Below are 26,859 nucleotides of genomic sequence, written 5' to 3'. Positions count from 1 at the left end.
AATCTTATTATTATTAAAACATTTTGATTGGTTATTAGATAATGTGGTAATATAAAAGAATATGATTTAATATTGTCTAAAGTAATGCTTGATCCAAGCTGTGGTATTTTCAGTCCCTTCATATGCAAGTGAGCTGGATAATAAATAAAATAAGGAAGACTGCAGCCAAATCGATACATTTGAATTATGTTGTTGGCAAATAATATTGTATATATTAGAGACTGCAAATTTGTCTTGGGAAATATAACCAGTATTCTCCTTAGAAATGAGGATGGCGAGACTTCATCTCACTTACTTTGGACATGTTATCAGGGAAACCAGTCCCTGGAAAAGGACGTCATGCTCAGGAAAGGAGAGCGGGTGAAAGGGAGGAAGACCATCACTGAGATGGATTGGCAGTTGACACCATGGTTGTGCAGTGGGGTCAAACGCATGAACAATGAGGAGGATGGCCCAGGAACAGGCACTGTTTCGTTCTGTAGTGCGTAGGGTCTCTGTGAGCTGGAATGGACTCCATGACACCTAACAACAACCAAGTAGCATAAACACGGATACCTAACTATACTTGCAACTCAGAGTAAATAAAACTTGATCGTTCTGTTTCTCTCTTACACTGTTGTTGCTAGGTGCCACAAGTCAGTTCTGACTCACAACAACACTATGTAGAAACAGAACAAACACTGTCCAGTCTTGCACCCTTCTCACAGGCACTGTTAAGTTTGAGCCCCTTGTTGCAGCCAGGGGGTCAGTCCAGCTTGTTGAGGGTTTTCCTTTTTCACTGACCCTCACTTCACCAACTATGTTATCCTTTCCCTGGGACTAGTCCCTCCTGATAACATGCCCCAAGAATGTGAAATGAGATCTCAACAATCATCGCTTCTTAGGACTGTGTGTTCTGGCTATATTTCCTCTAAGACCTTTGCAGTCCGTGAGATAGTCAATATCTTTGCCTACAGCACAATTCAAATGTATCGATTGTTCTGCAAGTTCCTTATTCATTAACCGGATCACTTGCATATGAGGTGATTGAAAATGCCGGCTCAGGTGCACCTTAGTCCTCAAAGAGAAACTGTAGTCTTTAACACATTAAAGAAGCCTTTGCAGCAGATTTGCCCTATGCAACCCATCGTTTGATTTTTTGACTACTGATTCCATGGATGTTGATTGTGGAGCCAACAAAAATGAAATATTTGAATACTTCAGTCTTTTCTCCATTTACTATGTTGCTGCTTATTGTTCGATTGTGAGGATTTTTGTTTTCCTTATCCTGAGGTATAATCCATATTCAAGACTGTAGCCTTTTGATTTTCCCCAGTAAATGCTTCAAGTCCTCTTCACTTTCAGCAAGCAAGATTGTGTCACCTGCATATTGCAGGAATTTTGTCCTATTAAAACCTCTCCCTAAGACTGCATCTCATTCCATTATATGGACATATACAAAAATTGAACTCTTACCTTAATGAAGTCTAAGTGGTTTTAAAAAACAATTTCAGCCTCCATATGTTTAATTTTCTTAAAATAATTTTGTTCCTTTTTAAATGAAGTATATTTTTTATGTTACATACAGCATACATATTTATTTTAAAAAGCACATTTCTCTCTCATTATTTTGATATGATACTATAACAGGTTACTTTATAGCATCAAGCAGTATACTACCCTGGCCTGTTGCTCTTTATGTGTGAACGTCTTTCTTAAAATATCCACAGCATATTTTTTGGTCCCAAGCCCCAAGGGAACAATGTGGTTGGGTTTTTTTACAGTTTTATTGTCATGTAATCCACATATCATACAATTCAATCATATCAAAAAGAATTGTACAATCATTACCACAATCAATTTTAGAACATTTTCTTTCTTTTTTATCCCCGCATGATTAAATCACCTTTAAAATGAGCTGCCTAATCACATTCAGTTGTAGTGCTCCCTCCCCCTCCTGCCTTCATTGTTTACTTTCAAAATCCCTTCATGCTCCACATTCCTCTGCCCCCTATATCCCCTGCAGATGCTTGCATCAGTTATTAGCGCTATACATCTACTCCTGTGCTTCACAAACCGGTAAACAATAAAGAGCAAAAGAAACAATGAAGAACAAAAACAAAATAAAGTGATAAGGATAAAGCAATAGTAATACATAAATAAAAATACAGTCAATGAGTAAAAAAAAGACCACCATCAATATTTAAAAAGCCAGGAAATAATTTTTTGTCATGGGCCAAGCAAGAGATCCTTTCACCTTGAACAAATTCAGGTTGGGTCTAGAACAGTGGTTCTCAACCTTCCTAATGCTGTAACCCTTTAACACAGTTCATGTTGTGGTGAGCCCCCAACCATAAAATTATTTTCATTGCTACTTCATAACTGTAATTTTGCTACTGTTACGAATCGGGAAACCCCTGTGAAAAGATTGTTCGGCCCCCAAAGGGGTCGCAACCCTCAGGTTGAGAACTGCTGGTCCAGAAGGAGGTCATTTGTTACCCTACACAGTTTGAGCTCCCATTCTATTGAGCTCTGTTTACCCTAATCTGGGGCTTGATGCCAGGGGGAAACTTCCTGGGTCAGTTCTTCCAATTGCAGACCCCTTCCCAACAGATATCACTGGGTGGGGGCCTTAGGGTACTAAATATATAGTGATTCTGGGTCCCTTTCCATTGGACACCCACTGAGTCAGAGGTTTCCCCAAGGTCCAATGACCACCACTTCCACAGTCCCGGGGAGGCCACTCTCTGCTTCCACTCCCATCCAAATACCCCAGTCCTCAGTCCTAGGGTGCAGGCAACTTCAAGGCAGGGCTCAGTTCATTCAGCCAGATTTTTATCTTACGTCCTTCTGGTGTAGCTCCTGTGGTATGCCACACAGCCTTGCATGGTCAGCGTCCAAGGTCATCATGCTGTTCAGTCCTTGGCATGGTTCACCATGGGTTAGGTAGAAACATTCGTAGTCTACCCAGGAACATAAAATCTGATCCATTGTCCCCCTAGGTTCCCTACAGTCATGGTTTAGCACCCCTGAGTCAGGTATTTTATAATTACATCTAGGCCTGAATATCCCGGCTTTAGTTTAAGAGCACTTATGTTTTTCATTGTTGTGTTATTGTTATCGTTTTCATTGTTTATTGCTAAATTCACTTTTATGCCACCAGAACAGCGCTGTAATTTGGTTCGGTTTTCAAAATAACAACTCATTACTATTTCTATAGTATTCATTGTCAATTTGAATAAGTTATGTCTGCCCTATCATTTTTCAACTTATATATGTAAGTTGAAAACAGAGTGTTACTTTGTTCCATGTCAATGTTATATAGAAACTTAATTAATCATTTGTAAACTAATACAGGTATTCAGAGAAATATGTTTCCTTAAGTCTTTGGCAGCTTTCCATAATCTTTGATATATTATACCAACACTCCTTATTTAAAAACAACAAAGAAATTTTTTGTTCTAGATGTCAGCCTTGCCTCAAGTATTTAATATTTAAACATGAATTAAATATTACCTTGATCTATGACTCTTCCTTACCTTAGATCAGTAGTTCTCAAACCTTTGGGTCACGACCCCTTTGGGGGTTGAACGACCCTTTCACAGAATCGCCCGATTCATAACAGTAGCAAAATTATAGTTATGAAGTAGCAACGAAAGTAATTTTATGGTTGGGAGGTCACCACAACATGAGGAACTGTTTTAAAGGGTCGCGGCATTAGGAAGGTTGAGAACCCGTGCCTTAGATGGTGTTCTAAAATTTAGGCATCTGACTTAGGCCCCATAACATCTATGAGAAGCTATCAATTCTACCTTCCACTTAATTGTCCCTGCACATAAATCTCTCCTACAATTCAGTTTAGAAGTTCTGTATTATAGGTTCTTAGCAGAGAGAATAAACTCGTTAAATTGCCACAAATCGTATAGGATGCCGTTGATGACATCTCCCTATCATTTCTACATTTTATCCTAGCCCAGTCCAGAGCACGGCACAGTATTATGCTGACTGCATTGTACACTGAGTTAAATTTCCTTTAGCAGCCTGCACTTTGATATCATGCATCGCCTATATCAAGAAATATTTTAAGAATATCTTAAAACTCCCATTTTGTAAGTTGTTGAGGATATTATCTACACATGTATCCCATAAAAGAGATTTCTCAAGTTCAGTGTCAGGGAAAATATGTGTTGATTAAATCTTTTTTTCCTCTGACTGCAGTATTGTTCATCACCAAACGAAGGGCTTTTCTCTGCAGTTATAGGTGGTTTTATTATGATAACCACTTTTGGTTCTCTTGGTTTTATCTCATTTTCTTACCTTTCCCCCCACCCATTCCTATGTTTATGGTTTGTTTTTGTTTTTTTATAGCACTTTTTAAAATCATTTTATTAGGGGCTCATACAACGCTTATCACAATCCATCCATACATCAATTGTGTAAAGCACATTTGTACATTCATTGCCCTCATCATTCTCTCTCCACTTAAACCCCTGGCATCAGCTCCTCATTTTTACCCCTCCCTCGCCGCTCCCCCTCCCTAATGAACCCTTGATATTTTATCATATCTTGCACTGTCCAACATTTCCCATCACCCCACTTTTCTGTTGTGTTTATGGTTTTATATTGTGCCTGTCCCTGTCACTGATTCAAATTCTCTCTTGTAATAAACATAGTATAAATAGAAATAGGTTTTAACTCATGCTTTTGAGCATGTTTGTTTTCTCGGGTGTGTTAAGTTTTAACAATTGATTTGAAAAGACCTCAATGAGGCATAGTGATTAAAGGTTAGAAACCTGGGATCAAAGAAATATTGATGTGTTCTAAAACAGATTTTGGTGATGATTGTACAGCTCTTCATGATGTGATTGAACTACAGAACTTTATGATATGTGAATTATATGCCAGTAAAACTTTAGGGGGGAGATATAAATATAAATCCCTGCTTTGCTGCTCATAAACAAGTAATTAAGCATCCCTAAGGTTAACTCTCCTGGTCTATCAAATGGAGATAATAATAGTATTGCTCTCATTGTAAGAAGAGTAATAGGGTGGGGAGGCAAGGAAAAGAGGTGCTGATACCAAGAGCTCAAGTAGAAAGAAAATGTTTTGAAAATATGATGGCAACATATGTGCAAATGTGCTTGTACAGTTGATGTATGGATTGCTATAAGAGCTATAAGAGCCCTCAATAAAATGATTTATTTTTAAAAATGTAAGAGTAATAATACCTAGCTTATAAGATTGTTGTAAGTGTTAAATTAAAATGTATATAAAGTACTTAGTATAATGCTTACCACTTAGGAAGTATTTATAAATGTTAGCTATCATGGTCCTAATGTGTTACAAGGAATAGCAACCCAAAATTATTGGCAAAATATTTGTGCATATTTATCTGGGGAGGAGTAATTTATGAGATATTTTTTGTTTTAGTAGTTTTATTGGCATATGCTTCAAATATATAATTTAATCATTCAGTCATATTAAGATGTGCTGTGCAGTTATCAGCACATCAATTTCAGAACATTTTCTTCTCGTACTCTTTAGGGATCAGTGACTGAAAAGGGAATAGACTCATTGAAGAACAGGGTTTCTCTTTGGAATATATAATCTTGTTTTTACATGACTGTCATATGTAATTACAATTCCACTCTTGTTTTGTTTGCTTGATCTGTCACAGTTTTATAAGGTCTGGAAGTCCCCTATAAACTTTATTGTGTAATATTTAAATAAATAAGAATAATTGTGAAGTTTGTATAGTATTGGGCAATGTTTCGTTCTGTTGAACATAGGGTCACTGTGAATTGGAACCATCAAGTTGGCACCTAACAACAAAAACAATATTTAACTTGTTAAAAAAATTTTGGAGCAAGTTTTATTGAAATTTTGTAACAGCATTTTAATTTATTTAGTGGTATCAAATCCACTGTGTCTTTTACTATAGGCTTCGTGTTACTTGCACGACATGGTAAACTTCATAGTAACTTTTTAAGTTTTACTATTGTGTACATTTCAAGTGTTTTTTATTAACTTAAAATCTTCTGGAGTTTGTTTTTTAATTCTGCCTCTTTAACAGGGTAGCTCAGACAGCTTACATTTACTGGCATCATTGATTGTTAACATTGATAGCTCTCTCCCCTAAATTTTATTTTAATTTTAATTGTTGTTTGGTTTCTGTGGCATATTATTATCAAAATTATATCTTAAGTTTTGGTTCAAAAAATGCATGTTAACAAAACTATTTTTATTCTAACAATCCTTTCCATTTTGAAGAAATTAGTATATTTAAAATATAGAAAACATGATTTTTAAAGGATAAAATAATTCAGCAATACAAAAATATTCAAACTCAATGGCAAATGCTTAGTTCCTATAATAAATAGTTGGAGATTTTTTTAATGGGAAAATCACTTAAAGGAAGGGTAAAAATAAAAGTTATGATTACATAAATATGTTCTATCCCTGGCTAGACCAAGCATGTTTTTTATCTGGATAAGATTGTAAAAATACTATCCAGAAGTACTCAGGATCAGATTGTCTGCCAGCCCAGTCAATCATTTACAAATATTTTACCAATCCTTACTGAATTCTTAGAAATTGTACTATTTTTTATAAACCTTTCTGTCTAACTTTTACTCATGTCTTGATCTTTACTATTTAAAGTCTTATGATGAGATACAGCATCGGCATCTTGTAGAAACATAGTAATATTTAGCCAAACTATATTTCTGATATACCATTCAGGATATCTAATCTTACAAAACTAAAGTGATGTTTACGGTTTGTACTCTGGTGTCTTCCTTCATCATTCTGAATGTGGAAGAGGAGGATAGAGAAATAGAAGCTGCATTTTTCACCTCTAATAGGTGAGATTGCCACATTACCAATATTCGGCTACAATTTCTCTCTTGAATTACAAGCTTGCCTCATTTGAAAAATCCGTTTTCTACTTTGGGCTTACATTTTGTATCTGCTCCTAAATACACATAGATCTTCCCCTCCCCCCAACCTACTACTTTTACTCTACCAACCATTATTTTAAAAAAACAAAAACTTTTTCCCCGTTGTTAGAAGGTCCACCCAATAAAAGCTATCTACTACATAATGTTAGGCTTAATATTGTGGAACTGTTTAGTCCTTATAATTATCTAAATAAATGTTTGTATTTATTAACTGAGACTATTTTGTTTTCTTATTTTTAATGCATCTTTGTTTCAAAATGGAAATAGCATTTGTTAGATGGTTTAAAAAGAGATATGCAGGGTTCTGCATCTAGTAATGATTGAGTAGCGCCTATTAGACCAACCTCCTACAGAGAGCAATGATAAGTTCTAGATAAAATATAAAAGCACTGAAGAGCAACCGCTTAGAAGAAAGAGAGAACACGGAGTGAGTTTCTTGATTGTCACTCTTCGCCTGAGGGAAGGTCCTATCTATGGATCAAGCAAAACTAGGAGAAAAGGCCTCTGTTCCTAATTCAGAGGACCTGGAAACAAGATTCAAAGATACTGCTGCCCATAAAAAGTAAGTGGAAAATCTCTAGCGCTAAATGAAGGAAGGCCCAAATTCTGGTTGCAAAGAGTACCAACTACGTATTAGTACTCAAATAAGAAATTAGCAGGACACACACCGAGGGGCACAGTTCACTGTCATCGACTCATAGCAGCGCTGGAGGACAGGGTAGAACTGCCCCTATGGGTTTCTGAGACTGCAACTCTTTTTTTTTTTTTTTAGATTTGAATATTCTACTTCTTTTTAATCGTTTTATTAGGGGTTCATACGACTCATCACAATCCATACATATATCAATTGTGTAAAACACATTTGTACATCATTGCCCTCGTCATTCTCAAAACATTTGCACTCCACTTAAGCCACCCCCACATGGAAGAAGCACACCAGCCTATGCAACCACGAGGTGTCGAAGGGATCAGGTGTAAGGCATCATCAGAACAAAAAATCTTACCATAGTGAATGATGGGGGGAGTGCGGAGTGGAGATCCAAAGCCCATTAGTAGGCCACTGGAGATCCCCTTGCAGAGGGGTCTCGGGGAGGAGATGAGCCAGTCAGGGTGCGATGTAACAATGATGAGAAATACAACCTTCCTCTAGCTCCTAAAGGTTTCCTCCTCGCTCCCACTACCATGACTCGAATTCTATCTTGCAAGACTGGCTAGACCAGAGGAGGTACACTGGTACAGATAGGAACTGAAAATACAGGGAATCCAGGACGGATGAGCCCTATAGGACCAGTGGTGTGAGTGGCAAAACAGGGAGGGTAAAGGGAGAATGGGTAGGAAAGAGGGAACCAATTACATGGAACTGTGTGTGACCTCCTCCCTGGGGGACAGACAACCAAAAAATGGATGAAGGGAGACGTCCGACAGGGCAAGATATGACAAAATACCCATTTATAAACTATCAAGGGCTCATGCGGGAGGGGGGAGCGGGGAGGGAGGGGAAAAATGAGGACCTGATGTCGGGGGTTTAAGTGGAGAGAAAATGTTTTGAGAAACGATGTACAAATGTGCTTTACACAATTGATGTGTGTATGGATTGGGATAACAGTTGTATGAGCCCCTAATAAAATGTTTTTAAAAATTAAGTAAATAAATAAATAAAATTTAAAGCAGATATATTAAAAAAAAGAAAAGAAATAATGGAAGCCAAATGACATGGAGACAATATCTTCAACGTGATGAAAGAAAAATCTACAACTCTGCAATCTATAGCCACTGAAATAGTCTTTAAGAATTACAGTGAAATCAGGGAGGAGATGAGCCAGTCAGGGTGCAATGTAGCAATGATGAAACATACAACTTTCCTCTGTGCCTAAATGCTCCTCCCCCCCACTATCATGATCCCAATTCTACCTTACAAGTCTGGCTTGACCAGAGGATGTACACTGGTACAGATAGGAACTGGAAACAGGGAATCCGGGGCAGATGATTCCTTCAGGACCAGTGGTGAGAGTGGCAATACCTGGAGGGTGGGGTGGAAAAGGGGAACCTATTACAAGGATCTATATATAACTTCCTCCCTCGGGGATGGACAGTAGAAAAGTGGGTGAAGGGAGATGTTAGACAGTGTAAGATATGACAAAATAATAACTTATAAATTATCAAGGGTTCATGAGGGAGGGAGGAGAAAAAAATGAACTGATACCAAGGGCTCAAGTAGAAAGAAAGTGTTTTGAGAATGATGTGGCAACAAATATACAAATGTGGTTGACACAATGGATATATGCATGGATTGTGATGAGTTGTATGAGCCCCCAATAAAATGATTTTTAAAATTACAGTGAAATAAAATTATTTTAAGATAAAAGAATGCTCAGAAGGTTAGTTACCAGTAGGCCTACACTATAAGAAATGCTAGGGAATTCTGTACACTAAAGAAATAAAAATAACTTTTCAGGAAGTAATGAAAAGCCCCAGAAATGGTAAATATCATTTCTTAATTTCTTTAAAATACAGATTATTATGCAAGGCAAAAATTATAGTATTATCTTGTGAGGTTTACTTTGTAGGTGTAATATATGATTATATGATATATAGTATATACAGATAAAATCTGTATATACAATATAAAACAACTATAGAATAAAGGTCAGGGATAAATATACCTTTGCAGTTGCAGGAGTCTTACATTTACATGAAGTGGTCTGGGATTAGCTATTACTTAGACTGCCCTTATTGCAATGTAAAAATGTATATTTTTAAAAAATGTATATTGCGATGGTTCCCAAATATTTTGGTCTCAAGATCCCTGAAAATTATTTAAGACCCCAAAATACCTTTTTGTCTGTGTGGATTACATCAGTGGATATATGACATATTAAATATTTAAATTGAGAAATTTTTAAAAATTCATTTAAAGTAATCATAAGCCAATTGCATGTAAATATACATACCATGGTTTCATTTAAGATAATTGTATTTCCACAAAATTAGTAAAAATTCATCATTGGTGTATAAATTGCAAATCTCTAATGTCTGGTTTGATGTGCTTCCACATTCTATCTGTTAACAATATGTTTTTTAGATTGAAGTGCATGAAGAAAACCCATTTTCACACATTCTGAGGTTGGAAAATGGAGGAACATTTCAGTAGCCCTTTCAGATAACTGCATATTCTTCTTTAATACTACACCAAAACTCATAAATGCAGGTTGCTTGTTTTGTTTTGTTTTTTTAATCATTTTATTGGGGGCTCGTACAACTCTTATCACAATCCATACATACATCAATTGTGTGTCAAGCACGTTTGTACATTTGTTGACCTCATCATTCTCAAAACATTTGCTTCCTACTTGAGCCCTTGATATCAGGTCCTCATTTTTCCCTTCCCTCCCCGCTTCCCTCTCCCTCGTGAACCCTTGATAATTTATAAATTATTATTTTGTCATGTGTTACACTGTCCGACGTCTCCCTTCACCCACTTTTGTCCATCCCCCAGGGAGGAGGTTATATGTAGGGAACCTTGTAATCGGTTCCCCCTTTGTACTCTCCCGTCCCCTCCCCTCCCTCCACCCTCCTGGTATTGCCACTCTCACCACTGGTCCTAAAGGGATCATCTGCCCTGGATTCCCTGTGTTTGCAGATCCTATTTGTACCAGTGTACATCCTCTGGTCTAGCTGGATTTGTAAGGTAGAATTGGGATCATGGTAGTTGGGGGGGAGGGAGGAAGCATTTAAGAACTAGGGGAAAGTTGTATGTTTAATCATTGCTATGCTGCACCCTGACTGGCTCTTATCCTCCCCACAACTCTCCGTGAAGGGGTGTCCAGTTGCCTACAGATGAGCTTTGGGTCCCCAATCTGCATTCCCCCTCATTCACAATGATATGATTTTTTGTTCTTTGATACCTGATACCTGATCCCTTTGGTACCTCGTAATCACATAGGCTGGTGTGCTCCTTCCACGTGGGTCTTGTTGCTTCTGCGCTAGATGGCTGCTTGTTTACCTTCAAGCCTTTAAGACCCCAGACACTATATCTTTTGATAGCCGGGTACCATCAGCTTTCTTCACCACATTTGCTTATTCACCTGCTTTGTCTTCAGCGGTAGTGTTGGGAAGGTGAGCATCATAGAATGCGAATTTAATAGAAGAAAGTATTCTTGCATTGAGGGAGTACTTAAGTGGAGGCCCAATGTCCTTCTGCTACCTTAATACTAAACCTATAAATATATGCATATAGATCTATTTCCCCATCATCATATATAAATATATTTACATATGTACATACCTGTATTTATACCTCTATAAATGCCCTTTGAAATGCAGGTTTCTTAATGGTTAGTTGCTATATAGAATATAAAACCATTATCAGAGAAGTTTTTGTACTCCATTGGTCTATCTTACACTTTGATTGGGAATCATTGTGCATCCTTCATTTAGAAAGCCATAGTTCACAGAGTTATGCAGATCTTTGAAATGTTGACATCGTTCATTAAGTGATGGTGTGGTGGTTGTTGTTCGGTGCAATAGAGTCATAGCAACCCTATATGAAACAGAAGGAAGCTGCCTGTTCCAGTCCCCTCCTCACAATTCTTACGTTTGGGTCCATTGTAACAGCTATTGTGTCAATCTATCTGAGGGCCTTCTAGTTTTTCACCGTCTTTCTACTTTACCCATCATCATGGCCCCCTTAGAAACTGGTCTCTCCTGATAGCAGCCCCAAATCACATTTGCTAATGTCACTACTGATCTTTTTAAGTTTTTTAACTTGGAGAAGTTGTCAGCCTTACCAGTTTTCCAAAGTTTTCACGTTCACTTGAAAGCTCAAATATCATCATTTGCAATAAATTCTGTCAGTTTTCTATAAAGTGACAGGCTGATTTTGTTTTACCTTTTAAATGTATGCCCAATCACCAAGTCTGAATAATGTTTGCCTGCCAATCTTTCCTGTAAAAAATGGGATTTCTATGAAAAAAGTTGGCTAGTTCAGGCACAAATCAAACAATCACTGCAGAGTTTTTCCTCAAGACCACCAACCATGCTACCTCACTGGGTTTGCAGCAGAGCTGTTTTCAGCGCCCTCTCGTCTCGTCACACAGAATATTTAATAGGTGATATGCTTTGGTGTCGATGCTTAATAAATGTTTTCACTTCTTTGGTGAAACCGACTTTCTATTTTTAACCAGAAATGAATAGTCATAAAGAATATAATGAACCCCGGCACAGCTAGGTACCACTACCTTAATTTGTGTGGTGGCTCAGCAGTTTTACAACCACTGTTTTATACCATGACAAAACGATTGGTTCACGATAAAGAGTAACAACAGGCTAAGCAGCACCTCCACTGTTTCTGTACCACTTGTGTCTCTTGCCAGGCACTGCACATAAAATAATGTCTTCGATACTAAGTTGGTGCTGCTGCCATATAGATAGAAGCAAAAATGGGAAGCCCTGCCACATCTCTAGATTCATGTGTTGATAAGGCAAAAATACTAGTCTGTCGAAAAGGTATTAAATCAGTATTCATGTTTTCAGTCAAATTTTCTTTTTTCACGGTCACTATCATTTACTTGTCACTGTCAGTGAAGAAATGGAACAACAACCTCTCCTTCAATTTTGGTCTTTCTGTATTTGGTAAAGATACACCTCCAAGCCGTCTTTCTCCAGGGAGGCCTCTAACCACAGAGACAGTGTCTGAAGAGGGAAGGAGAAGTCCAGGCAGAGAGAGATTTCCAAGGTATGGCATCACCTTCCTGCCAACTCTCTCGTGGCCTCTCCTCCAAAGCGGAAGGAGTGCCCACCTTCGGCTTCACTCAGATCTTGGGCTTCTAGAGTCTTATATAGGTCCACGGCCCTCTTGTTCCAGCCCAGCACTGCCAGGTGAAACTGGGTGCAGCCTTTATCCAGGGCCACCGCGGCCACCTTTTGGATTATTTTGGAACCAATCCCCTGACCCCTATATTCAGGCATCACATAGATGTCTTCCAGATACACATTGCATCCCTTCCATGTGCTGTAGATGAAGTAGTATAGCCCAGAGCCCACCACCTGGGGCCCTCATGGCTCACTGTGAGCTGGAATCTCCGCCACAACACAGTGATAGAAGGGATTCTCCCCCAAACCATCTGCTCCCAGGGCTTCTTCACTGATCTGCACCTGATCTGACAGTTTCTCGTAACTCAGCCAGCTCCCAAATCAGCCTCAGAATGTCTCCACAGCCTCACGGATGTGCAAGGCAGCCATCTGAGTCCTGGTGATCTGAACCACAGTTCCGGAGCCCTCACCCCTGTTCTGTAGGATTGGTCAAAGAGCAACTGGGAGCCTTTAAAGGCCCTGCAAGTTCTTTGGTTGAAAAGCAGTAAAGAACCGAGCAGGAGGGCAGCTGTGGCCTGCAAAGCGGAGGGTGGATTAGGGAGAGATTGACCCAAATTTTAAAATCTTTAAATTCTGTATTATTGGAAATGGCAGTGCTATGATTTTTTTTTAACTGACTGTTCAATCCAGCAGATATTCATCCATACGATTGTATAAGGCTTCACTAGTCTCTCAGGTATTGTGTGCTTTTTTCTGGACAATGCAGTATAATAATTTATCTTAAAAGCTACTTCAAAACAAAAAGCTACTTCACTGACATTTTCATTTATAGTTTGGAAGTAATAGGAAATAATTTTTGGTGCTTAAAGTGCTTACTACATTCCACAGAACTGGAATGGGAAATTTTTTAAAAATAAAAATAAATTAAAAAAAATAAATAAATAAATAAAGTGCTTACTACATTTACAGTTTCTATTGTTTTGTCTCAAATGGTACTGCAACTGAATTGGCCCTACAATACTACTATAATACTATTCCAAACTATTTTGTTACAGAAGACACAATAAGGAAAATTATTAATATTTACCAACAATCGTGAGGATGGCGCAGGACCAGGCAATGTTTCATTCTGTTGTAGGGTTATTATGAATCAGAACTGACTCAATGGTACCTAACTACAATGGAAGGATAGCTTTCATTCTTTGTTGTTTATTTATTCTCTTACCCAGATTATTTAAAGTAGATGCTATACTTCATTGATTCAGAGAACTCTCTAACTCCATAATTTTTAGAAGCAGGAAAAATATGTGTTGAAAAAGAAATTTAAAATTATCCCTTTTAAGTCAACGATTTATTTTTAAATATAAAAATACAGTTTTTCCTATTGAATGTAGAATATTAAATTCTAAAATAAGTTTTTTACAATATTGTAAAATTTAGAAAAGCATTCGGATAGCAGTCTTAAGTATTATGAAACAGCCTAGAAGGTGTAATTATTCTTGTGTTTTCAGGATTTCAAAATAACTTTATTGTGTAATAATGAGGTTTCAGTGAATATAACAGATGTAACTAAAAAAAACTAGCAAGGGACCAGTAAAAGTTCAGAAAACAAAATTAGGACTTAATAAAAAAAATACACCAACTCTGTAGTTAGTTACTACATAGTTAGCTCCACCTCATGGCTACCCTAATGTGTACCATAATGAAACAGTGTCTCATCTTGGCTATCTGCGTGATGGTTGGTGTGTTTGATTACTGTGGATTCCCAGAAAAATGAACAAGGAGAAGAAATACAACCAGGGTGCTCCTTAGAAGGGAGAATGGTGCAACTCTGGCTGACTACTTTGGACGTGTCATCAGGAAAATTTAATCACTAGAAAAAGACCTGATGTCGCGAAGAAAGCTGATGGTGCCCGGCTATCAAAAGGTATAGCGTCTGGGGTCTTAAAGGCTTGAAGGTAAACAAGCGGCCATCTAGCTCAGAAGCAGCAAAGCCCACATGGAAGAAGCACACCAGCCTGTGCGATCACGAGGTGTTGAAGGGATCAGGTTATCAGGCATCAACAGAACAAAAAGTCTTACCATAGTGAATGATGGGAGTGCGGAGTGGAGACCCAAAGCCCATTTGTAGGCCACTGGAGATCCCCTTACAGAATGGTCTCGGGGAGGAGACGAGCCAGTCAGGGTGCGATGTAGCAATGATGAAAAATGCAACTTTCCTCTAGTTCCTAAATGCTCCCACCCCCCCACCCCCCTAACTATCATGATCCAAATTCTACCTTGCAAGTCTGGCTAGACCAGAGGATGTACACTGGTACAGATAGCAACTGGAAACACAGGGAATCCGGGACGGATGATCCCTTCAGGACCAGTGGTGTGAATGGCGATACTGGGAAGGGAGAGGGAGGGCGGGTTGGAAAGGGAACCGATTACAAGGATCTACATGTGACCTCCTTCCTGGGGGATGGACAACAGAAAAGTGGGTGAAGGGAGACCTCGGACAAAATAATAATTTATAAATTATCAAGGGCTCATGAGGGAGGGAGTAGCGGGGAAGGAGGGGGAAAAATGAGGACCCGATGCCAGGGGCTTAAGTGGAGAGCAAATGTTTTGAGAATGATGAGGGCAATGAATGTACAAATGTGCTTTACACAATTGATGTATGTGTGGATTGTGATAAGAATGGTATGAGCCCCTAATAAAACGATTTAAAAAAAAGAATATTTAGAAATTTTTTTTTTTAAAGACCTGATGTCTAGTAGGAGGACCCAAAAAAAAGCCCTACCTCAGCTGCCAAAGACGTAAACACAGGAATACACACAGAGTGACAGCATTATCAGCTATCGTGTGCCCCCTGGAAAATTCCGCTGTATGCTTCTGAGAGAATAAGAGTGGAAAAGTAAACAATGTCTTAGTGATATTTTTAATTGTTTTGATTTTGAAAGGGCCATGGGCCCATTGAGGAGCTCTGGTAGCATAGTGGTTGGGCTACTAACCTGTAGGTTGACAGTTTGAAATCACCAGGTACTACACAGAAGAAGATGGGGCTTTCTACTTCTGAAAAAAGTTATACTCTCATAAGCTCACAGGGGCAGTTCTACCCTGTACTGTAGTGTTGCTATGAGTTAGAATGGACTTGATAGCAGTGAATTTGATTTTTCTGGGTTTTTTTACAGGACCTTAGGGACCTTGGACTACATTTTAAGAACTGCTGCCCTAGAGCAACCAATAATAATAATACAGATAAGTATAGCTGAATACCCTAAGACAAATTGCAATGAAATTAAAAAGCTATTCAGTTAACAAAAAAGGCAAAAAATGAAGGGTAGGGGAACATTAACAAAACACTATAGGAATAAACAAAACAAGGAAAATGTAAAAAGCTAAATCCAAACATCACCAATATCGTGCATCAAGACAGTGCCGACTCAGCAACCCAATGGAACAAAGTAGAACTTCCCCAGGGAGGTTCCAAGACTGTAATCTTTGTGACAATTGTCAAAATGCATAAAAAGCAAAATCTGTATGCAGCATCAGGAAATTCATTTTAAATAACAAGACATAGATTGAAAAGAAATAGAGGAAAGCAAATATACTATGCATTCAGTAAGCAAAAGCAAGCTGGAATAGCTATGTTAATATAAAACAGACTTCAAGACAGAGTGTAATGTCAGATAAAAAGAGGTACATTTCATCACTGGGACAATAATCATGAAGTATATTTGAAGCAACGTTGTAAAAACAAAAGACAACCCTTACCCTCATAGAAATTTTAACATCTCATCCTCAAGAACTGATAGAACAATAAAACAAAAATATAGACATAAAAAATCTAAACACTATCAACCCTTTTGAGTTAATTGAAGCCAATAAATTTGAAGAATACAAATTATTTTAAGAATGGAACTGATCATCAAAATACCCCTTACAATGGATCATTGTATCAATACATCCAAAAGGAATGTTATCTGGCTCCTATGCAATTAAGTATTAATAACAGTATGATATCTACAAACCCCAAAATATTTTAAAATTAAGCACAATTCTAAATAATTCATTGAAAAACAATGTCAAGGGAAATTGGAAAATATTTCAAACTGAATGATAATGAAATGTATCAAAATTTGTGGGATGCAGCTAAAACAGTACTTGAAGGGGAGATTATAGCTCTAAGCACATATTTAAAAAGATGAAAAAATATGAACCTGGTAACCTGAGTTTCTAATTTAGAAATTAAGTGGTAGGGAAACTGGGAAAAAGAGCGACAAAAGGCTGAAATAATGAAAATAAGAATAGAAAAGACTGAAATATAAAGCAGGCAAACAATAGAGAAATAAGTAAAACCAAAAGCTACTTTTTAAAATTAATTTGATCTACAAAAAACACAAAATGAAAATATAAATTGCAAATGCCATGACATTAAGGGAGAAAAATGAAGTGATATGAAAAATTGACAAATTTGATAACTGAAATTCTTTTTTTAATTGCCATAATTGATTCAGAATAAAATATATAGTCTGAGTAGTTCTTTTTAAAATAAAGAAATTGAATTCTTATCAAAATTTTCCTCAAAGGAAATCCCAGGCCCAAGTGTTTTGTTAGGGTTTTTTTTTTTAAGCATTTATTTAAAGAAGATGTAATGATATTTAACAAACTATTTTTGAAACTAAGAATGACTTCTCAAATTATTTAATGGAGTCATCATTGTACTGACTAAGACTATACAAAGACTTTTTTTAAATTATAGACAAATATCCATCATATCCATTCAAGCAAGTTATGAAAAGAAACAGGCAGAAAGCAGAATGAATGAAGTTACATGGTGAGGAAATTGCTGTCAGTGACAAGAAGCAAAATATGAACTGTTGAATAAACTGATTTGCTCTGTAAAACTTTATCCAATTCATGATTTAAAAATTAAAAAAAATTGTCTCTAACAGCATGAAAGTTTATAAGGAGCAGCTCAAGGAAATCTAAACCATTATTAAAACTAATGAATGAATTTAGCAAGTTCTCAGGATACAAGATGAAAATACAAAAACAAATTGTAATTTGATATACCACCAGCTATCAGTTACCAAAAAACCAAAGCTCAAAAGCTGAGAAAATGAAAAAAATAAAACCAACTTTTTTCAGAATATCTAGAAACAAGATCCTTAGAAATAAATTTTCTAAACAAAAACGAATCTCTGCAGTGAAGACTGAGAGATATTAAAGAAGACCTGATTACTGTGTTCATTAGTTAGAAGATGCAATATTATTAACATAGTAGGACTGCACAAATTGATCTATAGATTCACTGCGACATCAACTATCTATTCCATGCTTCAAAAAAATGGGAAACTGATTCTAATATGTATAGGAGAACGGAATGGATCTAAAATATTTTAAGTGACACCATCCAACAGAACATTCTGAGATGAAATATTCCCTATCTGCCCTGTTCCGTTCAGTATTTTTAGCCATGTATGAGTATTGACCACTTGCAATGTGGCTAGTGCAATGGAAAAAATGATGTGTAATTTAAATTTAACTACTCGTGTGCTTAGTAGCTACTGTATTAAACAGCACAGAGAGTAATCTTGAAAAGGGGAGGACTTCCACTACATACCTTAATGTAAAAACAGGATTAAAGCTTACTATAAAATTAGTATCAAGCTACAATAATTGATACAATTTGCTGCCTGCAGACAAACAGATCAATGGAACAGAATAGAGTTGAAAAATCAGTTCACATGTATGTGGTCTTTTTATTTTTTATAAAGACACTAATGCAATCCAATGGTAAAATAAAATCATCTTTACTCAGGGAGTTGTAACAGCTGGTTATCCATATTGAGTAAAATGAACTTCTAACTCATCTCATTTCAAAAGCAAACAATTCAAAATGGAACGTAGACCAAAATGAATAATGTTTAAGTCTAAAACTTCTAAAAGAGAATATAACCAGACTATAGGCAAAATTTTCTTATAAAGTAATTACCACAAAATAATTTAATAAACTATAAATTACTTCCTCAAAAGACAGAACACAAGGAAAAAGCAGCCATAGACTTCAAGAAAATACTTTTATCTGACAAGTAACTGGCTTAAAGGGCATATATATATATCTATATCTATCTATCTATCTATCTATCTATATATATATATATATATGAATGTCCGTCAAAAACCAAACTCGGTGCCATCAAGTTGATTCCCCTCATAGTGACCCTGTAGGCCAGGGTGAGACTGCCCCTGTGGGTTTCCAAGACTAGAAAGCCTCAGCTTTCTCCCACGGAGGGACTGGTGGTTTTGAATTACTGATCTTGCAGTTAGCCACCCAACACATAAACCCTATACCACCAGGACTCCCCAAAGTATCCTACAACTTAAGAAAAAGACAAATAGTTCTTTTAAAAGTGATCAAACAATGTTAAGACTCCTCACAAAGAAGATGTACCAATAGCCCATGAGTACATGAAAAAGTGCCTAATCAAAGTATCAGAAAAATGTAGATGAAAACTAAAATGAGATCCTTCTACCCACTCACCAGAAAGGCTAAAATTCAAAGATTGAGAAATCCAAATGTTGACTGTGATATGGAGCAACTGAAGCTCCCATACTTTATTGAAAGTCTAAAGTTGTACATCCATTTTGAGAAAAGATCTTTAAGGATGAACTTAAATTTACCAGATGACCCACAATTCTACATCTAGCTATTTACCCCAAAGAAATGAAAGTATAAAAAAAAAAAGAAAGTATATACCCACAAAAAGTTTCCAAGAATATTCATTGAAACTTTATCAGATTAGCTAAAGGCAAGAAACCACCCAGGTGTCAACAGAAAACAAACAAAAACAAGCAAACAGGTAAACTGTCATATACGACAGTAGAATTTTAATGATTACCATCCATCCAAATTGCACCCCAAATGTGTGTCAGCTTGGCTAGGCCAAACTCCCAGTGTTGTGTGATTATACTCCATTTTAGGATGTATTATCAATCCTAACCTCTTCCTGTGGTTAATGAGGCAGGATGAGGCTTGATTGCATCCTTCTTAAATCAGCACCCTTACTCTAATCACAGCCCTAAGGGGATTTTCCTGGGCTATGGTCTGTACACTTTCTTTTACAAGAGATAAATGGAGAGAGAATCCAACAGGGAGGGAGGGAGCTCAGTACCACCCAGAATGAATAGGTGGGAGCCGTGCACATCCTTTGGAGCTAGTAACTGCACTGAGAGCTCCTAGGCCTGGGGGAAGCTGGATTCCTAGACACAGGGAGATCTCTAAGAAACATCAGGCTCACAGATGTTGAGAGAATTTTCAAGCAAACCTGGAAGAGGTGAGTAACCCTAATTTTGCACCTCAGCAAGAAAAAGCAAACTACTGATTCATTTAACACCATGAGTGAATCTCAAAAAGAATATGGCAAGTGAATGAAATCTATAAAGCGCTATATTCTATTCTGCTTATATGACATTCTAGCATAGGCACGACTAAGTGGAGGTAAAAACAAGATCAAGTGTATATGTCTCTGAAGGCTTGAGGATTGGGACTGGTTGGGAAGGACTGGGAGAGAATTTTCTGGGACAATATTAATGTTATATCTTTTGATAGAAATTTGAGTTATACAGATGTATACAATTTATCATAATGCATGCAAGATAACAATGTCTGCATATGTTGTAAAAATAACTATAATCTATTGAAGTGTAGAAAATTGTATGACTGCTGAAGTGTTCAGGAACAAAGTGTACTTTTGACTTGTCAAATGTGGAATTTTTTTAAGTAGATTATAGATGTCACAGGTTGAGAGGTTAAATTCTTTGAGGATTGCTCTTGAATGAAATTTGTATTACCCTGCTTTAACTTTTTCACACAACTTTTCATATTACTGGGTTATTTTTTCCTTAAATAATACCATATTTTACAGGATCACCTTGTTTTCTTAGTCTATGGTTGTCTTTCACTACTATATGTATGCAATTTGGCTATAGTTTTGCTTTCTTAATTTCTCTCTATTATTCATTCATTGCTTTTTCACAACAATCTTTTTTTCATCATTTTATTGGAGGCTCATACAACTCTTATTACAATCCATACATACATCAATTGTATAAAGCACATTTGTACATTCATTGCCCTCATCATTCTCAAAACATTTGCTCTCCAAAAAAAAAAAACAAAAAACATTGGCTCTCCACGCAAGCCCCTGGCATCAACTTCTCATTTTCCCCCTCCCTCCCCGCTTCCCCCTCCCCCACGAACCCTTGATAATATATAAATTATTATTTTGTCATATACAACAACCTTTTTTCAATTATTTTTCTAGTATTTATAAGCTTGCTGTTCAAAATCATAGCATGGTCCTTTTTAGCAGTCATTTTATTTCTCAAAGGAAGGAGTGAAAAGTAATTGAAAATTATTTTAGAGGAAAATCATGCACTGAGTTTTCTGTTGCATTACCTTTATTTGAGAATATAGTGGTAATAAAATTTGATTTATTTTATATTAGCTCATCATAATTTTTATTTATTTTAAAACATGCTAATTATAAGGAATTTTAACCTTGATTTTGAAAAATAGGTATCCTTGTTAAGTTTATTTTTACTTATACTGTTTATTACATACTGGATTAGTTTAAAGAAGGTACTTTGTAGCTAACAAGGAATAAAAGCGGAAAGATACTTTGTATAGTAACAAAGAAAGGTGCCTTTGTTACTATGCACAGTGCTTTTCATGTTTTAGTTCTTTTTCTTTTCGTGTCTATAAAATGCTTTTAAAAGGAAGTCAACTAAAGTAGTAACTCTCAATCCTGCTAGGCCCAGTACCTTCTTTTTATAACCTGTTTTTATTGTGAAATTAATAGGTCATTTAACGTACCTACACACATAACACCAGCTTTTAGTCTGATGCTGTAACAATGAAACCAAAACTCACTACTAGGTAGTCATAGTCTTGCAGCACAGGGGGAATCTGAGGCTGTTACTCTTTTTTTACAAGAGTAGAAAAGCTAGTCTTTCTCCCCTGGATCGACTTGTAGCATCAAACTGCTGCCCTTGCGGCTTAACAGCCCAATATATAATCCACCACATCACCAGGGCTCCAATGATAGAGAAGAAATAAAGAAAACGTAGTTTAAAAATAAAATTACTAAAAAAAAAATTAAAAATTAATAAATAATAAAATAAAAATAATAAAATTACTATTTCAATATGTAAATATTTGGGCATTATGTACTGGTCAGATGCTTGTACCTACACATAAAAACCCCACCACTTGTCTCTCACTTTGTTGTACTGTGGTGTGGTAGTTACATAATCTGGTGTCAATTTGAGTATTCAGAATGAAGGGGTGGAGTCTAGCTTAAAAATCAGATCATAGCCAATGAGGCCTCTGTGTGGGCATGGCCTTCTGAGGATTTTGGGAACTCCTGTTTTCCTCCTTGGAGGCAAGAGACCCTCTCTCTCTCTCTCTCTTTCTTGGCTGACTCCCTGTAAAACATTCCTGTGGAAAGGACACATGGTGAGAGGCTGATGGAGCCAGATTGCTGGAGCCAAAGAAGTCAGGTGGAGAGCCCTGCCAGCACTGACACACTTACACCACCACTGGATCCACACTTCCCACCCACTGGACTGTGCTCTTCCTGCATTTGGCATCATTACATGTGTTTCCTGAGTCTGAAGAGGACTTTATAGATTGGTATCGGACATATGGCCTAATATCGGACTTAAGGACTTGGTCTGGACTGGGCTGTGATGTTTTCTCAATATTCAACTGTTCTTCTATATAAAGCTCTTTCCTATACACATATAAGTGACGGCGAATTTGTTTCTCTAGTCTACCCGGACTAACACATGTGGTAACTTGGGTATTGTTATGATGCTAAAAGCTATGTCACCGGTATTTCAAATGTAAGCAGGGTTACCCAAATGAACAGGTTTATTTGGAGTTTCCAGAGGAAGAACAAACAACAAAGAAGGACTCGGCTTCCCACTTCAGAAGAAATAGTCACTGAGAAGCTTAGGCATAGAACTTCATAAATGAAAGCAGAACATTGTGAGAGACAGTGTCAGAAGATGAGCCCCTCAGCTCAGAAGGCCCTCAAATATGACTGAAGAAGAGCGCCGTCTCATGAAGGAATAAAGTTTAGCCCGTGGTAGTAAAGCCCTACAAGACCTTCATTTGCTGATGAGGTATGACTCAAAATGAGAAGAAACAGCTGCAAACACCAATTAATAATAAGTACTTGGAATGTACAAAATACAAGTTTAGGAAAATTGAAAGTTGTCAAAAATGAATGAAATGGAACACAATTATCCTATGCATTCGTGAACTGGAAGGAACCAGTACTGGCCATTTTGAATCAGAAAACCATATGGTTTACTATGCTGAGAATGACACAAACAGGAGGAATGGTGTTGCCTTCATCTTCAAAAAAGGACATTTCAAGATCTATCTTGAAGTACAATGCTGTCTGTGAGAGAATTATATATATCTGAAATCAAGGAAATCCAATCTATACAACTATTATTCAACTTTAACAACTTCTAAAGTTACTGCTGAAGAAATTGAAGAATTCTACCAACATCTTCTGTATGAAACTGACCAAACATGCAATTAGGATGCATTGATGATAGGGAAGCCTGGTGCTGTAGTGGTTAGGCATTGGTCAGCAGTTCAAAACCACCAGCAGTTCCTCAGGAGAAAGACTGGGCTTTCTATTCCTATAAATGGTTATAGTCTTGGAAACTCATAGGAGGTCACTATAAATCAGCATGGCTCTGTCGTAGTTACATAATCTGGTGTCAATTTAAGGATTAAGAGTGTAGGAGTAGAGTCTAGCCTGTCAATCAGAATATAGCCAACAAGCCCTCTGTGTGAGCATGGCCTTCTCCTGAGGTTTCTGGGAACTCCCATAATTCCTCATTGGAGGTGGGAGACACCTTCTCTTTCTGATCACTGCCCGAGGAGAAGCCACATAGACCTAGTCTGATGCAGTCCTGGGAGCTGCAGAAGCCACATGGAGACCCCTGCCAGCACTGAGATGCTTACAACGCCACTGGATCCACAAGACTTTCCACCCACTGGCCTGTGATCTTCTTGCCTTCAGGGTTATTGCATGTGTTGCATGAATCTGAGAGGAATTTAGATAGGTACCAGATATAGGAGCTAATCTCAAACTTATGGACTTGATCTGAACTGGGCTGGGATGTTTTCTCAATATTCAATTGCTCTTGTATACAAAGCTCTTTCCTATACACATATGTGTGTCCATGAATTTGTTTCTCTAGTCTACCCAGACTAACAGACTCGATGACAGTGAATTTGGTTTGGGGTTTGGATAATTATTGGTGATTGGATTGCCAAAGTTGGAAACAAAAAGGAAAGAACAGTAGTTGGAAAATATGGCCTCAATGACAGAAACAAAGCTAGAGATCTCATGATAGAATTTGGAACACCAACAACTTGTTCATAGCAAGTTTTCAGTAACACATGTCAGACTATACATGTGGACAGCTCTATATGAAATACACAGTAAACAAATTGACCACATCTGTGGGAAGAGATAATGGAGAAGCTCAATATCAGCAGCTAAAACTAAGCCAGAGGCTGAACTGTGGAAATGACCACCAATTGCCCATATGTTCATGTTGAAGCCGAAGAAAAGTCCACAAGAGTTAAAATATGACCTTGAGTATACTCCATTAAAATTTTTGGAACATCTCAAGGGCAGATTTGATGCATTGAACACTAATGAGAGAAGACCTGATAAGCTGTGGGAGGACATCTAGAGCATCATTCATGAAGAATGCAAAAAGTCACTAAAAGACAGAAAAATAATAAACAATCAAAGTGGGTGTCAGAAGAGACCCTGAAACTTGCTATTAATCGTTGATTAGCTAAGGCACATGAGGAAAATTATGAAATCCAAGAGCTGAACAGACAATTTCAAAGGGCAGCTCTAGAAGACAAGACACAATGTTTTAATGAAATGTGTAAAGACCTAGAGTTAGAAAACAAAAAAGGAAGAATACACCAGAACATCCTAAACTGAAAGAACTTAAGGGAAAAAATGCAAACCCAGAATTGCAATATTGAAAGACTCTATGGGCAAAATATTGAATGATCCAGGAAGCATCAAAAGCAGATGGAGGAGGGGGAAAATGAGGACCTAATGTCGGGGGTTTAAATGGAGAGAAAATGTTTTAAGAAACGATGTACAAATGCGCTTTACACAATTGATGTGTGTATGGATTGGGATAACAGTTGTATGAGCCCCTAATAAAATGTTAAAAAAGGAAAAAAAAAAAAAAAGCAGATGGAAAGAATACAGAGTCACTGTACAAAAGCACTAGTCAAAACATGGGTAAAGGGAGACAGCAGATGATGTAAGATATGAAAATAAAAAAAATTTATAATTTATCAAGGGTTCACGAGGGTGAGATAGGGGTGGGTGGAAAGAGCTGTTAACACAGGCTGAAGTAGGTTTTAAAGATGATGGCAACATATGAACAAATGTGCTTGATACAATTGCTGTGTGCATTATTATAAGAGCTCCCAATAAAATGATTTATTTAAAAGAAACAAAAAACTAGTGTACATTCCACCTTTTCAGAGGGGAGCATAGGAACAAGAGCCAATGGTTTCTTCCTTCAAGCTGCACTGAGAGCATGAGTTCAAAACAAGGCCCCAGGAATTGATGGAATACCAACTGAAGTGTTTCAACAAGCTCATGAAGCACTGGAAGCACTCACTGTCTATATCAGGAAATTCAGAAGACAGTTATTTGGCCAGCTGACTGGAAAAGATCCATATTTGTACTTATTCCAAAGAAAAGGGAATCCCAGAACCCCTCATTGTCCTTATGGGAAGCCTGTACACAGATCAAGAGGCAGTTGTGTGGACAGAGCATGGGAATACTGCATGGTTTAAAATCAGGGAAGGTGTGCCTCGGGGTTGTGTCCTACCATCATTCTTACTCCATCTGCTGAGAAAATCATCAGAGAACGTGGTTATATGAAGAAGAATGTGGCATCAGGACTGGAAAAAGGCTTAACCTGCAATATGCAGATGCTACAACCTTGCTTGTGGAAAGTGAACAGGATTTGAAGCACTTGCTGATGAAGACCACATGTTACAGATGGGTTTGTTGCATTGGTAGCTTCAGTACTACAAAGAGCGTTACTGTGAGTGTCATAATTTTCTGAAATATTTGAACAATTCTTGCCCAAACTTTGAACAAAACAAGATACACATTTCCCTCAGTCTACATGTTAAAAATACTGCTGAAAATTCTGTTGTTGATTTACATGTAAACATATGCCTTATTTATATGTAAAACAGACTCTGACTCAGAAAATACTCATATACACAGATTTTTCACCTACATGAATATTCATTAGGACATTTGACATTCTGGAGATTATAGGAAATTCCATGTGAAGGATTCTTCTGTGAATTGCAGGTTACTTAGTATCTCTAAATCGGAGACCTGGTAGCCTAGTCGATTATATGCAAGGTCAGCAGATTGAAATCACCTCAGGAGAAAGATGAGACTTTCTACTCCCATAAAGTTTTACTGTCTTGGAAACTCAGCTGGGCAGTTCTACTCAGCCCTATCGAGTCACTTGTCCCTGTGTCTAATCTGCTCTTTTATATTTCATAAGTTACAGGCTAAAGCCAAGGAGCCCTGGTGGCATAGTGGTTACACATTGAGCTACTAACCTCAAGGTCAGCAGTTTGAAACCACCATAGATGATCTGCAGGAGAAAGGAGGCTTTCTACTCCCATGAAGATTTACGATCTTTGAAACCCACAGTGAAGGTCTACTTTAATCATGTAGTAGTTGGACTGCCCACCTCCTAACCAAATATCAGCAGTTGAACAAACTAGCATGGAAAAATGTTGTGGCAGTCTGCTTCTGTAAACATTTATAGCCTTGGAAATCTTACGGGGCAGTTCTGCTCTGTCATACATGGTTGCTATTAGTTAGAATGGACTCGCTGACTATGTGACTTAGTATCTTTAGACTTGTGCACTGAATGCCATCACCGCCCCTTTTGCATTTTGAAAAATAAAACGCAAATTTCCAGACCACCCTGATTGTATTGTGTTGAAATCCTA

General features: G+C 37.4%; 1 protein-coding gene and 1 pseudogene across 2 annotated transcripts in view; one reads left to right on the top strand and one right to left on the bottom strand.

Moving 5' to 3' along the window:
* The window catches only part of GPR137C (G protein-coupled receptor 137C), a 78,057-nt gene that overhangs the window by 45,288 nt on the left and 5,910 nt on the right, over nt 1-26,859 (top strand). The gene's annotated exons all lie outside the window — the stretch shown is intronic.
* Nucleotides 12,681-26,712, bottom strand: LOC105979979 (annotated as a pseudogene).

Source organism: Echinops telfairi, unplaced genomic scaffold (genome assembly GCF_000313985.2).
Source record: "Echinops telfairi isolate 266 unplaced genomic scaffold, ASM31398v2 ScPeMD7_18;HRSCAF=68, whole genome shotgun sequence".
In the NCBI taxonomy this organism is placed as follows: Eukaryota; Metazoa; Chordata; class Mammalia; order Afrosoricida; family Tenrecidae; genus Echinops; species Echinops telfairi.
Note: the sequence above shows the minus strand (reverse complement) of the source record. Positions and strands in the feature narration are given on the sequence as shown.